The sequence below is a fragment of the Rhinolophus sinicus genome, linkage group LG05, assembly GCF_036562045.2.
Source record: "Rhinolophus sinicus isolate RSC01 linkage group LG05, ASM3656204v1, whole genome shotgun sequence".
Taxonomy (NCBI): domain Eukaryota; kingdom Metazoa; phylum Chordata; class Mammalia; order Chiroptera; family Rhinolophidae; genus Rhinolophus; species Rhinolophus sinicus.
In genome coordinates, this window is record NC_133755.1 from 32,140,791 (window position 1) to 32,161,550 (window position 20,760).

General features: G+C 38.6%; 1 protein-coding gene across 4 annotated transcripts in view; it reads left to right on the top strand.

The window, feature by feature from the left end:
- The first annotated feature begins 4,837 nt into the window (after window positions 1-4,837).
- SOCS5 (suppressor of cytokine signaling 5) overlaps window positions 4,838-20,760 on the top strand; it is a 61,475-nt gene continuing 45,552 nt past the window's right edge. Inside the window, exon 1 of one of the 4 annotated variants that reach the window (XM_019748639.2) lies at window positions 4,838-5,067. The gene's annotated coding sequence lies outside the window, so the exon portion shown is untranslated. The other 3 variants (XM_019748636.2, XM_019748635.2, XM_074331945.1) reach the window with 3 other exon arrangements.

Below are 20,760 nucleotides of genomic sequence, written 5' to 3' on the forward strand. Positions count from 1 at the left end.
ATTTGGAGAGGTCTGGGAAGCGTTCATTGAGGAAAAAATACATAAATGGGGCTCTGAAAGGTGAATAAAAGTGTTCAGGTGGAGAAGGAGACACATTTCAGACAGAATCTGATGAAAAAGAGCAAAAGATTAAAATGTGTAGCATGCTCCAGGTGGCAGGGAGCAGAGAAGTCCAGAAGGAGAGGTTGAGGCCATACTGTAAAAAATTTTCAGTGCCATTTTGTATGCAGCTGGGCAGTCTCTGAATGCAGAGGATTGAAACAGTCAGATCAGGGCTTTGAAAAGAAAATTAGTGGCAGATTGGTGGATGAATTGGAGCATGAAGAAACAAGTTAGGCATTTTTGCGATCGTGCAAGCGAGTTTAAGTGTCTGAGGGAGGATAGTGGAAATGGAAAGGATTGACTACAAAACGTTTATGTGAATTAGAATCATTTTTGCAGAGGTGGAAGAGAGGGAGGAGTAAAGATTATTTTTAAACATTTCTAGCTTGCATGACTTGGTAGCTGATTATCTCAACCAAACTGAAGAATACAGAAAAATGGTTTGAGAAGGGAATTGGAGGAGGGAGAAAGGGGGTTTTCTTATAACTGAGATAAAGCATTTGCTTTCTTTCACTCATTTTTGATTTGAGGTGCCTGTTTGTAACATCCAGGCAGATATGTCAAGCAGGTAGCTAAAAATATGGGCCTAGACTTTGAAAGCAAGTTTGAACCCGGAGATCTAGACTTTGGAGTGATCAAAATACAAGTTGTATTAAAATCCCTACTGTAAAAGGGGCACAAGGGAAGTTTTGGGGGATGATGGAATTGTTCTATCTCATCATTATGATCATGGTTACAAGGGTATACATGTCTCAAAACAGATCAAACGATATATAAAATCGGTGCATTTTATTGCATCTTAAATCCCTTAAAAAAAAACTGAAAACAAATGAACCGCTTTATACAACATAGTAAGTGCTAAATAGTTTTGTTCTTAATTGTTAATCAATTGTTTTAGAAAAATGAAGAGAATGGGATATTCTGCACCCATCAGTTAAAAACAACTGATTGGCAGCATGGAAAGCTGCCATGGTTTCATTTGTTCCAGAAGCCAGTGCTAGATGTGTCAGTTTATGGGCCATTTGGGAGTCTTCCATTCAAAATCATATTCCCTCCCCAAACCACCCTCTTCCATCCTCAGCCCACCCTGGTACCACCTGCGTTGATTTCCGCATTTGGAATTGCTGAGACAATAAAGGCACTTGAAGAATATAATATGACTCATCGCTGAACAAAAAAATCTTTCCTTATTGATTGATTTTAGGCTTATGGCCAATTGGGTCTCATTTGGCTCCATTCCCTCAGCATCACTTCTGAATCATCCTTTCAGTGCTCAGCTTAAAATCTACTTTGCACAGAAAAACATTTTTTAATTTGATAGAGGGAGGTGAAGTCCGCTATCTGCATCCATTCACTAATGTGGACACATCTACCATGAGTATACAATCACCAAATTTGTATCTTTCTGTTGAAATCTCAGTTCTGTCATTTGCTAAGTCTTTGAGACCTTGAAGAAAATGCGGACAACACAAACCTACCGTGCAGAGTGGTGTGGATTAAGTCAGATGGCATAAGTGAACATGCTGAGTATGGCACCGAGTAGGCATTTAATAAGAGGCAGCTGTCTTGTCAAACCTGGCTATACTTTATGAATTATTTAGTCTGTATCATAAATATTTGGAAAGTAAAAGCACTCTTACCTGTGCTCTGTACTCCCACCCTAACTAATACATCCTCAGGAGACATTGGGAAATGACGTTTAGGAAGCTGCCAAGTCAAGGATAAAGTTGAAAAGGACTTACACAATAAATATAAGAGATCATTGTGGGGAGATGGGGATAAAAAGGAACTCGTTGCAGAGGTGGTGTCAAAGGTCTTTCTTTACATTTCCTCTTTCCATTTATTTAAAATTTTATGTTGCCTAAAAGAGGGGACAGAGGACTCATTTTGATGAGTGGAGCTGCAAGACTGTGTGCCAATACACCTGGTATTGATTCATGCCAGCTGGGAGAGGAGCTTGGCTTCTAAGTGTTTTACTACTGTGGTTTCCTGGGCTGGGCAGCTGGGGGCCTAATAATGATAAAAACCATAATAATGCTTCATAATTACGTACTGCCCTTTGCCAGAACTTGGGTTTAATTGCAATGACTATGATAGAACTGGCAACATCTCCCTCCCTGTTGGGGTGCAGTACTCAGGGGCCTGGAAATACAAAGTGAAGTGGCAACTGCAACCTTCTCCTCCAGAGCCTATCCTGGCAATTCACCCAGAGTGCTCTGGGTTTGAAGCTCATCACCAGAAACAACCAGTACTTTTAAATTGCCCACATGTACTTGGCACTGTCAAGTAAATAATGTTTATGAAGCAACTACCACACATGGGGGACAGCATCATGGAATCCCAGGCCTGGAAGGGACCAACACAGGTAATCTCATTCATTATTACCCTGTCCCCTGACGTGAGGCATCAATCACTGCCGCTACTCTAATAGGTGACTTCGCTGACCCGCCATTCTGATTTGGGCCAGAGACACTTTTGTGGCAGCCTGATTCAGGTGTCAGGGGATTCACCAATTCATTTAACACTCATTTTTTGGGTACCAATTCTGAGCCAAGTCACTGAGGAGACACAAAGATGTATAAGGTACAATCCCTGCCCTCAAAGTAGTTTATCTTCTAGTTGGGGGATTTGTATTCAGGCAGCTGTAACATAAAGATAGTGGAAAGTTCTGGCATATGAAAGGAATAAATTCAAGACTCCAGGTGAAAGGATCAGGGCCTTATTCTCTGAGAATAAAAAGGATGAGAAGGTGTTGGGAATACTGGGGGAAAGAGTGAGGTAAAGAACTGGGCAACTTCAGATTTTTGCAGGTTTCCATTTTTTGTTTTTTGTTTTTTTGTGTTTTTTTTTTTTTGGTCTTCATGGCACTTAGCAACGCCTGAATTATCTTATTTATTGGCTACTTTACTCCTGTACTTTGTCTCACCCATTTAGGAACCTTGTTAGTTTTGTTCATCACTATATCCTAAGCATCGCAAACAATGTCTGGAGCACAGTAAAGTGCTTAGTAAATATTGGCCTAATGAATAAATGGCCCAGGTGAGGCAGTGTCTTTAGAAATGGAGAGGAAAAGGCATTTAATAAATATAACCAACACGCCTAAGTTAGAAGGAGTAGGGAGGTATTACAGCAGTGAAGGAGTAGCATTCAGGATTGCTCCCAGGTTCCTGGTTTGGCGAAGTGAATGGATGGTGGTGTTATCAAATACGACCAGGAACAGAGAAAGAGCAGGTTTTGTGAACTTCTGAAAGCATTTGAGCGCCAGTTTGAATATGTCATGATGAGACTCAAGTGGTGATGTCCAAAAGCACTTATATATGCAGAGCTGGACCTCATTAAAGGTAGTCTTGGCTGGCCCGGTGGCTCAGGCGGTTAGAGCTCCGTGCTCCTAACTCCGAAGGCTGCCAGTTCAATTCCCACATGTGCCAGTGGGCTCTCAACCACAAAGTTGCCAGTTCAATTCCTCGACTCCCACAAGGGATGGTGGGCTGAGCCCCCTGCAACTAGAAAAATGGCAACTGGACCTGGAGCTGAGCTGCGCGCTCCACAACGAAGATTGAAAGGACAACAACTTGACTTGGAAAAAAAGTCCTGGAAGTGCACACTGTTCCCCAATAAAGTCCTGTTCCCCTTCCCCAATAAAATCTTAAAAAAAAAAGGTATTCTCAGCCATCAAAACGGTTAAATCACCAAGTATGCAGCGGAATGACTATGTACTACTGAGGAGAGGACCAGGGATCACATCCCCGGACTCTCTTAAAGAGCCAACAGAGAACCGAGTTAGGTTAACTGACGAGAAAGACGACCTGAAGGTTTACGGTTTCAGGGAAACTGGGATGAGCGGTGCACCCGGGAGGTGAAAAAGCTTCCAGAAGGATGTAATCCACAGAATCTACTGCAACAGAGATCAAATAACTAATAAGTGACCCTGGAGCTTGGTCACATGGATGTCATTGGTAGCCTTAGGAGGAGCACTTTCAGTGGACTAGTAGGGAGTATAATTTAGTCTATATTTGAAGCGTGAATTAACTAAGGATGAGAGCTAGACAAGGTCTCTTGGCAAGTTTTTTTCGTTTGTTTTTTAAGTTTGGAGGCGTTGGAACACGATCATGGGCATGCCTAACACAGCACTGTCCGCTAAGTTTGTGAATGAGGACAGGTTTCTAGAAGGGCAGATGGAGTCCCGGCAGCGTCATAAGGCCTCAACTATGCTTCTACCCTTGCAGCCATTTCTAGGGCGGGGGCCCTTCCATACAAAGTGCAGGCAAAAAGTGGGAGATAAACATCCCTCCATCTGATCTGTGAGTTATGTTTGTGCCAGCTGGGAGTGGGAATGGCAATATTTGAATTAAATGAAGTTCCCAGTTTCCAGTAGATCTTGGAACGTAGTAACAAGGAGGCTCCATGCTGGAAGACGCTAGGGAGACTCATTCACATTTTCCGACCCCGCGCTCACGCCATCCATTCATCATTTTTCCTTTCCTTTTCCCTAGCGGAGTTGAAACCAGAGCCAAACCTTTTTCCTTTTCCCACCTCGGATTGACCTTCTGCCCCCAAGCCCACCGATGACCCTTCTCCGACCACATGATCCTCCCCAGCTCTAGTGACTCGCCGCCGCCGACCTCTCCCCTCCAGCCGCTGCCCGCTTTACCCCGCCCCTCTAGCCCACGTGACAGTATCTCAGCCACCTGACTGGCTCCTCCCTTTCCCCTCAGGCCGGACCCGGCCGCCGTCACAGCTGCCAGACTCCAAAATGGCAGCCGCGCACAGCGCGCACCGGAGCGGCCAGACCTCCCTGACTCCAGGGCCGCCCCCATCTCGCTCCCTGCCTCCCTCCTCCGGCCATCACCTACATGCCTTCGGATTGGCCTCTAGGAATCCCGCCCCTCCAGAGCCCCGCCTGCTATTGGTCACGGTAGGCTGCCCTTCAGAGAGGCGTGCTCCCGCCGCCCCCCGCCCCGGGAGGTATTTTCCATTCTGGTGGGGGTTGGGGGGTGGGGGGAGGGGAAAAGGGTGAAGAAGGGGAGGCGGCCGGGGAAAGGGGTGGGGGCCTGGCGGGGGCATCCGGCGGAGCTGGGGTCCCCGAGCTCCGTTCGGAGGAAGCGAGACTGCGTTCGCTCGGGCAGTCGGAGGGGACCGGACGGGACCTGCGGGCGGGCGGACTCGCCCTCTCGGTGACTGCGCCGTCCGGACCCGTCCTGCCTGGCCGCAGGTGCCCCTGGATGAGGCCGCCCCGCGCGCCCTGACCGGTGAGTATCCTCGCGGCCCGTGCGCGGCCGTACCGGTGCCCGCTCCCCGTCCCCCGCGCCGCCGTTAGCGGCCGCCTCTCCGGCCCCCGGTGCCCGCGCCCGGCGCAGTCTGGCTTCGGCCGGCGTCTCCACACCGGGGTGGAGGCAGCGTCGGCCCTCTGGTCGGGAAGAGGAGGACGGCGAGCCCCGTACAGACCGCGCCGCGCGTAGTGGGAGCTTGCGCTTAGTAGGCTCTCGATGCATTTCCCTGGAATTGTTTTTCTGGTTGGAGAAACGTAGGGCGTCAAAGGAGAAGGGGGTCGCCTCGGTCTAGTAGGAGGGCTTTCGTGATCCGGGTCGTGGTGGAAGGGGGGGCACCGGAGAGTGTGGGGCAGTTGCGCGCGCTGCAGGGAAGGGGGCTCCCGTCAATTCACTTGGGGCTCTAAGGTTCCGACCTGGGGGCCCCTCAAGGTCGACGGGAAGAGGTCCACTGGGAGGTGAGAGAGGGAACTGGGGCGCTTGAATGGGGGAAGTGACTGGAGCACCTCCGGGGTTTAACCCGAGGTGGAAAGGGATGCGCAGGCGGTCACTGGAAGGCTCCTCTGCAGATAGTTGGGGTCCTAAGATTCTTGGGTGCTGGAATTTGGGCATTCAAGTAACTGAAGTGAAGTGACTTTCTGGAGAGGAAGTTGCATTTAAAGAAGGATGCTGAGAAACAGTTTAAGTACACATCCTGGCTTGGTTCTGAACTTTGAAGGCTGGGGGATTACAGTCACAAGGTGATTTTGACATTTTCTTTTGACATTCCAACCGAAAGGTGGCTCGCAGCTGGACCTTGTCAGTTATCCTTTATTTTTAAATGTATTTCTGTGTTTGATAGTATTTCACAAGTTATTAGTTTTGCTGAAAATTCTTGTAACTGCACCTTGAAGTTCTTGTAGAAGCCTCTCCATCTGCAAAAGATCCTTTCTTCAGGTCTCTCCATCTAAAGCAGTGGCGTAGTTCTTCCCAATTTAACGTTTAGACTGGACTGTGCTATTATAATTTGCTACTGAGTTTTATTCTACAAGATTAATAAGCAATTGGCATGCTTTCTTTCCCTTGCTTTTAATTGTTTCTTTACAAGATCATGCAAAATTGATATAAGTTTTAAGATATTTTAACTTTAATTGTTGAACTGGAAAGATGTTGGTAAGCTAGCAGCTCTGGAAAGCAATACTAAAATCAGGTTGAGTTTTCTAACAGTTGGGAATCTTGCTTAGAATGTCACATGCTTAATTTAATAATCTTGTATTTGCACAATACTCTTAAGCATGAGTTAGGGACACAGAAAATGCATACCAGAGTTAGGCAGTGGCAGTCCACAGAATCCGTCTCTGGCAGCCCATGGAGGTTCTTCATGTCACTGAGAAGCAGCAGTTAAGAATTGCACAGCTAGCTCTTTAATCTTTTAAATATTTCCTTAATCATATATATATATATATATATATATATATATATATATAATCTTACTAATTCCTTATACTTTACAGTGAAAGCTTTTTTTAGGGAGTACTTAAACATATTTGAGAAATTTTTGTAGATCAGATTTTGCCCTTTAATGTAATTCATCAGTCAGAGAAAACATTTCTGCAAAAAAGTGTTAATATTTTCAGTTGGCACCTTTTTAGTTCTTGAATAATTAGTGGAGAATTACAGTTTTTTCCCTCCCCATTGTCCTTGAGTTTTACTACTCATTGGTAGGGAGAATGTACTGGCACATAAAACAGTAGCCTGAAATATTGAAACCTAACACCTTTTAACATTTTAATTGCTTCTATATTATTCACCTTGAGACTTATTTCTGTAGCACAACAGTGTTTGGAAAGGCTGTATCCCCCTAACACCTTTGATGAGAGTGGGCTGTTTTTTCCACTTGTAGAACTAAGGGACAATAATGCTTATTGCTTGCAAATCAGTGGTAATAACTAAATAGAAGGGAGCATGGAAAGCTTGGTAAAAAGACCTATGTGTTGAGTCACATTTCTTCTAGAGCTGGAAGAGTAGATCATGAAGAAGATTATTTTGCAGATCTGGAAACCAGAGCGGTCAAAAAAAGGGACGATGCAATTGCTAGTGATGGAACCAGGGTTGTTGGGCAGGTCCCTGGGTATTGTTCCTTCTAAGGATGCAGACGTTTGAGTTGACTACTTTTATACATGAAATGGTGTAACACTGGATGAGCTTTTACTGAAAAGTTTAAAACAATATGCATTATTAGTGGAACTGCTGATATTTTTCTCATTGAAAAGAAACTCATCTAGATTAAAATATTAGATGAACTTCTTAGAGTAGGTTTATGGTTCATCATGTATATACAGGCACTTGTATGTCAATTTGTTTCCTTGCTGTTAACAAAGTCACTTTGAAGCTACAAAAAAAAATTCCTAGATAAATACATGATCAAATAATAGTCTGCCTTAAGGGTCAGTTAGTGCAAATGATGCTCTAATTTTTTTCCCTCCTTCCTCTGTTCACTTTAATTAGGTGTGCATATCAAGTTAGACTAAAGGTGTCAGTTTTTCTGAATGTCATTGGGAGCCTTGTTGCAGTTTCATTATTCTAGAACCAAAATGTTAATAATTGATTTGCAATTATTAACATTGCATTGAGTTCTAGAGGCCTACTGGATAAGCTTAGATGAAGAAACCAGGAGTTTTTAAGGTCTAGTATTAATTGCAACCCCTTTCTCCGAGTGGAACCATGAGATCATTGAACGTTACTTTCTATTAAGTGAATTTTTTGGTGACATCATTAAACTGTTAGGTTTTAGTGATAAAATTTATGTAATTCCTGTTTTGTTACATTTTGTTCTTTTTAATTCGCTATAACCCAGGTCTAATTAGTGTCATGAATATGTAGTTTAGCAAATGTTTTTTGCAGTGACAGTGGTAGATTTCTTCTGGATATTCTCTGCTTCTGCCTTAAGAGGTTCCTCTATTGCTTTTATAGCAGCTCTTCTTCTGTTTATAGTCCTCTTAACTTTGACTCTTAGGCAGCTCACAACATCTTTACCTGTAACAACGTGGAACTTCTTACTATTTGTCACACATGAGCTTACTTTTTTATGCCTCTTTTAAAACATTAATTTCAATTATTTTTAAAGTATATCACGTAATATTTTTTAATTGCCCTTATTTTTAGAATTTCATTAAATCAACTTTATTTCACAGGTTAGAGATTAAATTTAAAAACAAGTTATAACTCAAAAGCATCTTCATTATGGCAGTAATAGATTCTTGCTATATTGCTTTAGATCTCAGACAGGCATTATGTTGGTGGTACTTCAGATGATAAACACATGGGTCATCCCTTTAGTCTGAAGTAATGCTAGCAAGGCTAAGAGAGTTACATGGAGCCATCAAAAGTTTCCAGGGTCATATTATTTTTTAACTGATACAGAATTTTGATGTTTCAGAGTAACCAACTCCTAATTTTCTTTTGACTGCTATTATAATAAAGATTATGAAATTACTACAGTTTATTGTACATTTTTGGATGCATGACATGCTTCTAGGAATTTTATAGAACTTAGACATACAGATCTTTTCTTTAGGGCTATTACATAATTCAATTATGTGAATAAAATATTTAGTTAAATATGGTTTCAAAAGACATCAGAAATATTTTATAATAAAATACAACCATTGCTCAAATTTTCATTAAGTTGGAATTTTCTTTATTTAAGAATAATTATGGCATTGTAAATTGCTTGGTACTCATATTTAAAATTCATGCATATATGAACTGAGTAGCTATAGACCATGCAAACTGCTTAGCTTCAATGTAGATGTTAGAGAATGACAGAGGGAAAATATGATTCATTTGCCTTGCCCAGCTTAATAAATTCTTCTTCTGGGTTAGCCAACCTTCCAGCTTTTAAGGGAGGAAAGGGCTTTGGAATCTGGTTAGAGCAAAAGTAGTCTTGAAGGGTAATTGGCTGGACTGTTGATTCATGTTAATATTAGGTAAATTTACATTTCAGTGGCTTAACTGAGAATTAGTTGCCTGGCTTTATTCTATATGTAGGTGAAAAATTTTAAGGATGACTTGAGAGACCTTAATGCCACTATTGCCAAATGTGGTGTAGTAATAATAATAATATGTTTCCACATGTTCTCTAATAGCTCATAAGCATTTCCCTTCTATGCTGTTTAACACCAAAATTTACTGTGATGAAATGGCATACACTGTTCTTTTATCAAAGGTAATAATAGGAAGCAATGATGAAAATAACTTTGAAAAAATTATTTTTGAAATGGGTTTATCTACTCTGCATTTGTCTTCAAAGTATGTCTTCTTTATTTTATTTAGACTATTGTAACAGGAAAAATATCCAGTCTTTTTATTCTAAGCAAGATTCTTCAGTTAGAGATGGTAGTCAAGTGTATGATATGCTGTATTTCAGCAATTCAAAAGGATAAAAGCTTCCTTAAGTAATGTAAGTCCTTAAAATGGAACATGAAAGGTAGAATGATGTAATGGAAATGATTTGGGAGCTGAACCTTAAGCCTACATCTATAGTGGGTAGTCAGAAGGGGAGCTCAGGAAGCAATATGAAGATGGATAGAGAAAAATGTTGAGGAAAACCAAGAATTTGTAGGAGTTTAGCCCTAGAGTAGATTCTGGGTTCTATAGATAGCATGTTTTTGTATCAGGAAAACTGCTGAAGTGTATTCTAAAGCTAAAGGATAAGCTTACTAAACATTAAATATAATCTGTTGGGAGAAGTCCATGTAATTTCTTAAGGGTTAAAATATATGTGTAACCAAAGGGGAGCTCTTTTATCTATATTTATTTAGTCTTTGACTTCGGTTATTAACATGAAACAACAATCCAGCCTCATTATCTTTCAGGTGATCAATGCTGGGACCATTTTTATTTCATTTTATTTTATTTTTTTATAAATGATTGAAAAAACAGATTGGCAGTAAAATTTGCCAGATTTGCAGCTGACTCTGTGTGTTGTTCCAGGTAGTTGAAAGCCAAGCCAACAAGGAGAAGCTACAGGAACATCCTTTGAGTTTTCATGCAGCAGAGAACAAGATAATGCATTTAGGAGGAGATATTCCAAATTATATTTCTAGGACCTGAGTTATGACCCAGGAAGGGGATCCAGAAGTCATGGAGATAACTTCCTTGAAGGCATTTATTGTGGTTGCTGCTGGGCCACAAAGTCCTAGGACATGTTAAGAGTTGGTTGTTGGGTATGGTTTTGAAAACAATAATGGTGTACATAAAAACAATTATAAAAGGGGTTACCATTTTTTCACTATTATGTTTCAGGCTAAGTGATTTGCAGTCATACTTTCATTTAATTCTCTTAATTCTGAAAGGTAGGTGGCATTACCTTATTTTGTCAAAGAGGAAATTTGACTCAGGGAGGTTAAATGACTTGCCCACGTCAGACAAATATGTGGTGGAATTGGGACGTAAATCCTAAGTGTTTCCAGGATATTAAGAGGCATCTCTTAAAACTTGTGCTACCGTGTTTCTCTGAAAATAAGACCTAGCCGGACAATCAACTCTAATGCATCTTTTGGAGCAAAAATTAATATAAGACCCGGTCTTATTTTACTATAAGACCGGGTATGATATGATATGATATTATATATGATACCGGGTCTTATATTAATTTTTGCTCCAAAAGACACATTAGAGTTGATTGTCCGGCTAGGTCTTATTTTCGGGGAAACACGGTAGTTTAATTTAGGGTTTATGAAGTGCTGTTTCACTCCTTTGCTGTGGCAGCTTCAGATGTCATTACTTCAAGAGATAGTATCTAGATCTTTTCTAGAGGATTTAGAGACATTCCTTAAACTCCTGATTTTTAAGGAAAGCTAGGGCTGTTTTGGTGTACAGTTTTACCCTCAACATTGGTAAATCAACATTGGCTACCCATGAAATGTTTCTCCGGTTGACTTTATAAAATGCTGGATCATTAATGGGCATTAATAAAGATAACATTAGTTAATAAGGAAAATGTTGTTTGGTAAAAAAGACACCAGAGTAGGAATCCAGAGACTTTGATTCTTCTAGTGGTGTGAAAACATTCTGATAGCAATGAAACAGGAATAACATTCTTGCTCTGGGAGGAGGGGAAGGCGTGAGCTGTGTCTTAAGAGATGAGCAGGAAAGGAGGAATTACGGAGCTCTAGGCAGAGGGAATAGAGAAGTAGGTAAGATGAATCACTGAACTTTGTGAACTGCAATTTCCTCAAATTCAAGTTAAAATATAAGAAAAGTGTCTTATATTTTACTTATAAGGGCAACATCTGTTGTATATATTGTTACACATATAAAACAATTTTATATTTGTTGATTTTGCAATCCCAAAAATGAGTTTCTAAGAACCAAGTAAGTATATGTGGAAGTGCTTTGTAAATTTTTAAGCGTCTACGGATGAGCATGATGGAGGAAATGCTGATGATCTTGTGAAGGTGGACGAAGGGGTTGCTGTGGAAACGTAGGTCGCAGGAGGAGAAAAGTGTAAGAAGAAAGGGCGGAAGTGGGGAAGGGAGGTGTGAAAGGTGAAAGAAAGAAAATGGACACATGTGAAGAAACTTGAATTGTAGTATTCTTCGTGCCTGTCAATCAAAAGAAGGGTTAATATGTCTGTATTTGAAGACTTTTAACATTAACTTATTCTAAGGAAGAAACTCAGTAGGTGGTTGAAACATTTTATTCACTTCCATTTAGTCTGTAGTGACCATGTTAATAAATAAGCTGAGAGTTGGCTCTGTCGCCTGATTGTTTCTTCACTCATTACCACTGTACAGCTTTAGCTAATGGCTTTAAATAGTATAAGGGAGCTCATAAAAATAAAATAAGCTGGACTGAGTTCCTATTTATTCTAGATTATTAAAAATGAAAGGGCATAGTGTTTTTAAGGAGAAAGGTGAAGTTTGATCTGTTGAATACAAAAAGAAAATTAGGAAATCACACTAGGTAAAACGGGAACGAATTGTGAATAGTTTCATATGCCATACTAGTGATTTGGATTTTTATTTTGTTTTATAGGTGGGGAAGTGATGCACATAGTTTGGTGTTTTAGAAAACTGATTATAGCAGTAATGAAGAGAATAGTGTGTAGGAACAGAGAATGGAGACATTTATTCACCGAGTAATACATATGGCAGGGTGAGTGGATGGGGCCGTCTCTCTGGCCTCTGGTAGGTAAATCGGTCAAGGATACTATTTAAGGCTCTGCTCTAGTTCAGGAAAGATGGTCTGAATTACAGAATTGTAGTGGGGGTAGAAACAGCACTGATTTCAGAGAGATTTAGGAGTTTAAGTCTTTCTGACTTGGTTAGTGTTTGGAGATGACAGAGAAAGTTGAGAAGGAATCCAAGGTTCCTGACTTGGCAGAACAATGATATGTGCAAGTTTGAGAGGCGGATACTGAGTTTGCTTTCAGATAAATAGTTACGTTTTGAGATAAGTAACAGCAAGACCGATTTATCAGTTGGAAATACGGGTCTAGCTCAGGAGCGTGGTCAGGTTTATAGATATGATTTGGCAGGCATAAAGTTTATAGTTGAAAGTTGTGAAATGAGATGAGTAATGACCGTAATTCCTAAGTAAGAATGCACGCAGAACAAAAAGTAACTGCCAATACTGGCACTTAGTTTGAGAGTGTAGACATTTTTTAATACTTACTTTTTGCCCAGCTCCAGTCAAACCCCCACCCACTAAGACTTAACAAGAAATCCATAGAAATATTTGCTGCCAGAAAGCCAGAAATATTTTAGTGTCCTTGAAACAGTGCTTTATCCTGTCCGGCCATCCGGTACAATACAGGGAATTCGTAGACAAACACACTTCCTTGTTCCTCACCTAAAGTCTCTGAAATCCTGTTTGCTTTCTTTGGGCTGTGGAGTAGTCGGAACAGATATTGAAGCCTAAAGGTTTTTTCAACTTTAAAATCGAGTCCAGAGCAGCCCTAATCTACCATCTCTTTGCCTCTGTTTCTCTCCTACCCCCTCCATCCCTATGAAGTTTAAGCCTTTGGCAAATAGAATGCACTCCAAGAAAGAAAAGTAAAAACAGCACAAGAGAAAGAACCTTGAAGAGGACTGTAATCTTTTCAGTTCTCCCCCAAAGGTTATACTCTCTAAGCCAGGGGATGGAGGTGGTGAGTCATTGAGAAGAGAGGTCCAAATTCAGTAAAATAAATACATCTATTTAGGAGCAAGATCTTCAAATGCTGAGAGAATTTGGAAAGAATCTGAGGTGGTTTAGCACTTGTGGAAAAGATGAGTTTTTGGTTCAGTTTTAAAGGAGGTAGAAAGACAAGTCTGTGCAGCGAAAAGTAAGAGAACACTAGTAACGAGGTGGCAAAAACAGTACCAGGGAAGAAAGAGCAAGGGAACTGGTGAGCAGGAGTTCTTATCTAAAATGTACAGGTTGAGTTAGGATTAATGAGAAATTAGGGTAGTTAGGTGATTGAAGACCAAATTTTGGGATTGGAACTCTTTGAAGCACAAAAGTAGAAAATTGAACTTTAACAGAGTATTGTAACATGACTTAAATGGCAATTAAGCACTTATGTAAGATGACAGCTATTACATATAGTTTATGACTTATGTAACACTGATGAATTTATAAACTACCTAAATCCCTTATATCTTCTTTTTGTTTTTTTACTTACTTATATACTTAATATACTTACAGTACTTATATAACTGTGGTATAAATTTATATTTCTGGGAATAAAAATTACATGAAGCTCTGGTTTAAAATATGTATTTCATCTGTGTTACATGTAACAGTAGTTAGTTCCTTTTAGTTGCTAGCTAGTATTCAATTGTATGGATATCTGTAATCTATTATTATTATGGAAAGGGTTGTTTCCAGTTTTCAACTGTTAGAACTAATGCTGCTCTGAACATTCTTGTGGAAGGCTTTTTGTGACTCATGTTGTTGTGGGTGAATACCTAGCAGTGGGACTGCTGGGGAATAGAATAGGTGTGTGTTTAACATTATGACTGACAGAACAAATTCCTAAGTGGCTTTACCATGTTACACTTCTACCAGCAATGTTTCTTTTCCCTCTCTTTTATGGAAAAGTTTGGGTACAATTGATGTTCTTCATTAAATGTTTGATAGACGTCATCAATGAAGCCATCTTGGCCCGCGGTTTTCTTTGTGGAAAGGTTCTTAATTAAAGATTCAGTTTTTAAAAGACTGGGTACAAGATTATTCAGAGCTTCTATTTCTTTTTATGCCTGTTTTGGTAATTTGTGTCTTTCAAGGAACCTGTCCGTTTCATCTAACTTGTCAAATTTATCAACTTGAAAATAAATTAGATACAAGCACGGTTAAGATTGCTAAGTCTTGACCTCTCTGTCATCATGAAGTTACTATCCCTGGGAACTCCCTTTGGTTTGAAGTCTGTTTCTGATACTAAAATTCGTTTTGATTAATATTTGCGTGGTATATCTTTTTCTGTCCTTTTAACCTATTTATATCATTTTGTTTAAAGTGGGTTTCTTGTAGAGAGCATAGAATTGGATCTTGCTCTTTTATATAGTCTGGTAATATCTCTTTTAATTTGGTGTGTTTAGACTCTGAGTTGGCAAACTGGCTGGCAGAATAAACTTGACCTGCCACCTGTTTGTGTAAATAAAGTTTTATTGGAACACAATCATGCCCATTCATTTACATAAAGTCTATGCCTGCTTTTGTGCTACAGTGACAAGGTTAAATAGTTGGGGCAGAGAACATACGGTTCTCAAAGCCTGAAATATTTTCTGGCTCTTTACAGAAAAAGTTTGCCAACCACTAGTTTAGACCTTTTATATTTATGTAATTATTGATATAGTTGGATTAAAATGTACCATCTTACTATTGTTTTTTTTCCTTAGTTTACTATCTGCTTTTAGGTGAGGTTTTTATTATGATTCCATTTTATTTCTTCTATTGGTTTATAACATATCTCTTAAAATTTTTTTAGTGGTGGCCCTTATAACTTATTAATTACTTAATAACAGTCTGCCCTCAAATAATATTATACCATTTCATGTGTAATGCAAGAATCTTATATAATAGTGTACTCCTAATTCTTCCCTTCCATCTTTTGTGCTTGACACATATTTTGATTTTATGTGTGCTTAAACCGCATTGCTATTCTTTTTGGTTTTCTCAGGTAGTTACCTTTTAGAGCAATTAAAAATGAGAAATATATTTTTACTATTTATCTTCATTTTACCCATTTCTTCAGATCTTCATTTCTTTATATAGATCCAAGTTTGTGTCTGGTATCATATATCTTTTGCTTGAAAAACTTCCTTTTGTATTTCTTATAGTGTAACATTTTCTCTCTCTTTCTTTTTCTTTCTGTCATTTTACCTTCTATTTTGAAAGTTACTATTGTTAGTGGATATAGAATTCTAGGTTTTCAAGGTTTTTTTCCCCTTTTAGCACCTTAAAGATATTATGCCACTATCTTTTTTGCATAGTTTCTGACAAAAACTTTGTTGTGATCCTTATATTTGTTTTCCTGTATGTAATATACTTTTTCCTTTGGCTACTTTTAAGATTTTTCTCTCTATCACTGGTTTTCACAGCAACTTTATTATGCCTCTTGGTGTAGTTTTGTTTCTGTTTATTCTTGGAGTTTATTGAGGTTGATCTATGTATTGTGCTCATCATATTTATAAAATTTGTCACTACAGATTTTTTAGTTCCCAAGTATTTCTTTTGTGCTCAGACTATAGCCCTACATGTGTTTGACCACTTAATATTAACTTACAAGTCACTGAAGCTCTGTCCATTTTTCTTTCAATCTCTTTTCCTTTAGTGTGAAAAGTTTCTGTTTCCTTGTCTTCAAGTATATTGATTTCTTTTTAAACATTAACTTTGTCTAATACGCTATTATTCCCATCCAGATAATTTTTTATGTCAGGTTTTTTTTTCAGTTCTAGAATTACCATTGGTGTTTTAAAAAGTAATTTCCTCTTCTCTGTTGAGATTTTTCTCTAATTTTCTTCATTATGTTCATCTTTTCCTTTAAGCCTTTGAACTCTTTTCTAATAGCTATTTTAAATACCTTGTATTAAAATTCTCTTTATACCTGCCAATTCTGGGTCCCAATCATAGGTTACCACTTTTATTTTTTCTTATGTCTGGTAATTTTTTATGAAGTTATTATGTTGTGTATCTTGATTTTTTTTTTTTCCCTCGAATATTTTGTTCTGACAGGCAGTTTACTTGTGGATCAGTGTGACCTTTTGAGTTTTGTTTTTAGGGTTTTTTGGGTTTTGATTTGGGCAGTTCTAGAATACATTTCAGTTTAGGGCTAGTTTGGGCCAGTTGCTGAGGTGTGTGTCTTCTTGTGTCACCGTTGGTTGCCCTATATATTCATCGAGGTTTATTCACCCTGGCTGGTGGCAACTGAATGATCCTGGCACTGTGTGAACTCTGGGAGTTGTTTGGCTTAGAGATCCCCAGTATTTGTTATTTGCTTGGTAACTGTTCTCTGTCTAGCCTCATAAATTTACACACCACACATATGCAGATTGGTATTTATCCAGAAACTCAAGGAGACCCCTTTTGTAGATATTTGGAGCACTTCTGTTTAGTTTATTCCTCTGTGGTACTATACCCTGCAAATTCTAACTGTCTCAGACTCCACAAACTCTAAGCTATATCACCTCAACTCAGTGAGACCATTGGCTCTATTTGGGTTCCCACTGTCTGTGTTGTAGTTCCAGACAGAAAGCTGGGATAATCTTAGGGGTCACCTCATGTGTTTCCCTTCTTTCAGGGATCATGTTTCCATACTGCCTGTCATACAGTATCTGAAAACAATTGTTTTGTATTTTGTCTAGTTTTCTACTTGTTTATATCAGGAGGACAATTCTGGATGTTGTTATTCCCTTTTGCCTTCATTTTTGAAAGATATTTATGCTGGATATAGAATTTTAAGTTGACAGATTTTTTTCCCCCTTCTTCTAGCACTTTAAAATCATTTTCGTATTTCTTAGCTTAAATTGTTTTCTGATGAAAAATTAGTGGTCATTCCTACCATTGCTCATTTGATATGCTTCCCCCACCCTCTGGCTGTTTTAAAGATCTTTCCTTTTTCTCTTTATCCTTGGTTTTCAGCAGTTTTATTAATTCCAGGACTAATTTATCCCTAATACAGAGGCATAGCCTTTCTGGGATCTCTATTGGATGCATGTGATAGTAAGGTCTCTCCACTGTAGCTGCCAGTAATTTGAACAGCTCCCAGACCTTTGCAAGCTCAGAAGTTGTTCAGCTCACATTCCTTACTTGTTCTTTCCCCAGATTTTACTCTTTGACTGGCTTCATGGAGTCTTGTACATACAGCTTAATCTCCAGGCAATGAATTAGGAGATCTCTACAGATTTCTGAAACTTTTTCTTTCCATAGCTCCCTTCTTTTTTGTAATCTGCCCCTCAAATTCCAGCGACTTCAGTAGCCTCAAACTTTGATCTCTGTTTTCTCAGCCTGGTGAGCTCTCTGTGCTCTTTTGGGGTTTCTCTTCCCTATAGCATAAGCAGAAAGCCAGAGCATTCATGAGTCTTTGTTTCCCTTCTTTCAGGATTCACAGTCCTGAGCTGTCTATTGTCCAACATCTGATAATAATATTTCATATATATTGCCCAGTTTCATGGTCACTTACAGCAGGGGGTCTAGCCCAGTACCAGCTACTCCATCATCACTGAAAATGGAAGTGTAGAATTTTACTTTAATTTTTCTTATTTTAAGAACTTTATGACTTTTATATGTCATAATTTTTAGAGTGGCTTCATTAAAAAAATAATGATAGCTCATAGTTTAATTTTCATAGAGAAGTAAGTCATACAGAGAAGTAAAAAGAAGAAAGTTTGGGGGGAAAAAAACCTCATTATCCTCAAATCCTTAGTTTACCATGGTTATCTTCATCATTTCAGACATTTCTTATTGCAAATATACACATAGAAGGATAGTCTTATTTTAAAAATAGATTTATGCAGTTCGTACTATTTTTAATTAAAAGCATTTAAATTTAATTAACACAAGTAAATTTGTTAAGCAAATGTGACACTGGAAAAATTGGTCTACTGTAGATAAGTATTTATTTACTACAAGAGATATTACTTCTAAAAGACTTTCCTCTCAGCTTATGAACTAAGATTTTAGAAAAAGCCTAAGAAGTTAGAATCATTATGTCATAGACTGCATGCTTCAATAGATCTCTCGTGTAAAAAAGAATCAAGTGTCGGCAAATATTTGCTGTTGGTAGAAGTATAGAAGCATAAATTGGTACAACTTTCTAAATGGCTATCTTAGCTCGGTCTGCTGTAACAAAATGCCATAAATTTATGGTATCATAAACAACAGGTGGCTTATAGACAACGCAGTATATTTCTCACAGTTCTGGAAGTCCAAGATCAAGGTGCCAGCATGACTGGGTTTTGGTGAGGGCCCTCTTCAGGGTTGCAGACTGCAGACTTCCTGTATCCTCACATGGAGGAAAGAGCTAGGTAGTTCTCTGGCCTCTGCTTCTAAGGGCACCAATCCTGTTTTATGAAGATTCCACCCTCATGACCTAATTAATTACCTTGCCCCCTTTCTAACTACCATCACGTTGGGGATTAGACTTCAACATATAAATTTTGGGGGTTCATAAACATTTTAGTCCATTGCAATAGCAATTTGGCAGTATTTGGAATCCTTAAGAATGTTCATACCCTTTGTCCAAAATTCCATTTTTAGGAATTTATTAAGAGGGAAATAAGAGATGTGCACAAATATGTGTGTGCATGTGTGTGTTACTCATTACAATGCTATTCATAATGTTAAAAAATTGGAGGCCTCTTACATGATTAAATTATGCTACAGCCATTATAACCAAATACTGTAAAACCATTATAAATCATGTTCTTTAAAATTTTTGTTTGTTATATTGATTATAATAAAAATAATTGGCAGGTGATAAAATCATGATTTTATCACCTGCCAATTATTTTTATTATAATATTGAAGAGTATACGGTGTAAGAAGATGTTCACAATATGCTAAATGAAAAAAGTAGGATGGTACTTTTGAGTGTCTCAAAAAGGAAACATTTATTAAAAAGACAGGATATAAAATAAAATGTGCTGAGTAGTTAGGTTTTTCAGTCATCGCTTATAGTATTTAATATTTTTCACATTTTCTACAATAAGCATGTACCTTGGCTCACAGTGATCTGAAAAACTACTTACTTTAATTTTTTAAATTTGATAAAATTAATGATTATGAGGATAAGGGAAGAAGGATTTAAGTGATTTTAGTTTTTTTCATCTTGACCATGCATGCCTCTTTTCTATTTTTGCAGATACTTTAGCTTGAGCTTTATCAGTACAGATTTAGTGAAAAAGACATTTATTCGTACACTAAATGTGTAATATATATTCTGAATTTTTTCCAAATTAAGGCGGTCTTTCATGTTTCATAGTTTAAAATTGTGGCTTTTCTATCAAGTACTTCTTTGTATATTTGGAGAGATTTAATATTGCTTTCTTTCCTTTTTTTTCAGAGCTGTTTTTTTTTAAGAAGTTTTTGTCTTGCTTTCGCAGCCACTGTTACTGCCCACCTCCTTGCAGATGTCCTTATGTTAAAGAAAGAATGGAAGTCATAGTCTTTAGTTTTCTCAATAAAATATTATGTATTTGCTGTCTATCCCTGGCATCTTAAGCATATGGACCTGGTGCTCTTTAGGAACTCACTCTAGTGACTCAGCATCACATTTTTTGCTATATATAGAACATATTAGAAATCCAGTAGAGAAAGTTAATATTCAAAAGAAGAGATAAAGGAATGTTGTGGTTAATGAGTAAAGAAATAGACATGCCCGCCAGGGAGTGACCTTAACTTGAATAGTCTGGTGTCTGTTCCTCAGCGATTGCAGATCTAAATAACTCGGTTTGCTTAGGGGAACTGATTTCATGCTCAGCAAATTGACTGAAGACTCAGATGGAAAGCAAAGCTAATTTCTAGTTTACATTAAGAAATAATAATATCAAGCCACGATAGTGTAGTAGCCCACATCTTCATTGTAGGGCTACATCTACCAAAGGGATGTGGACAGTTGGGTGCAGTGATCAGTGTGTGTTTTCCTGGAGGCTTGAGATACTGGTACATTCGTCTTTGATTATCTTATTTTTAGACTTTGTGAAGTGCTGTGTAGCTGTGGGCAAATTTCCTAATCCCAAGCCTCAATTTTCTCATCATTACAATTGTGATAATTACTAGCTACCTCATAGGATTGTTGTGAGAACTAAATAAGGTAACCCATGTAAAGTGACTAATACAATGCATAATATGTAGTTGCCATTCGTTAACTCTTTATCAGTAACTGTTAAGATGATTTGTTTTCTTTTTTTGGATTTGAGGTCTG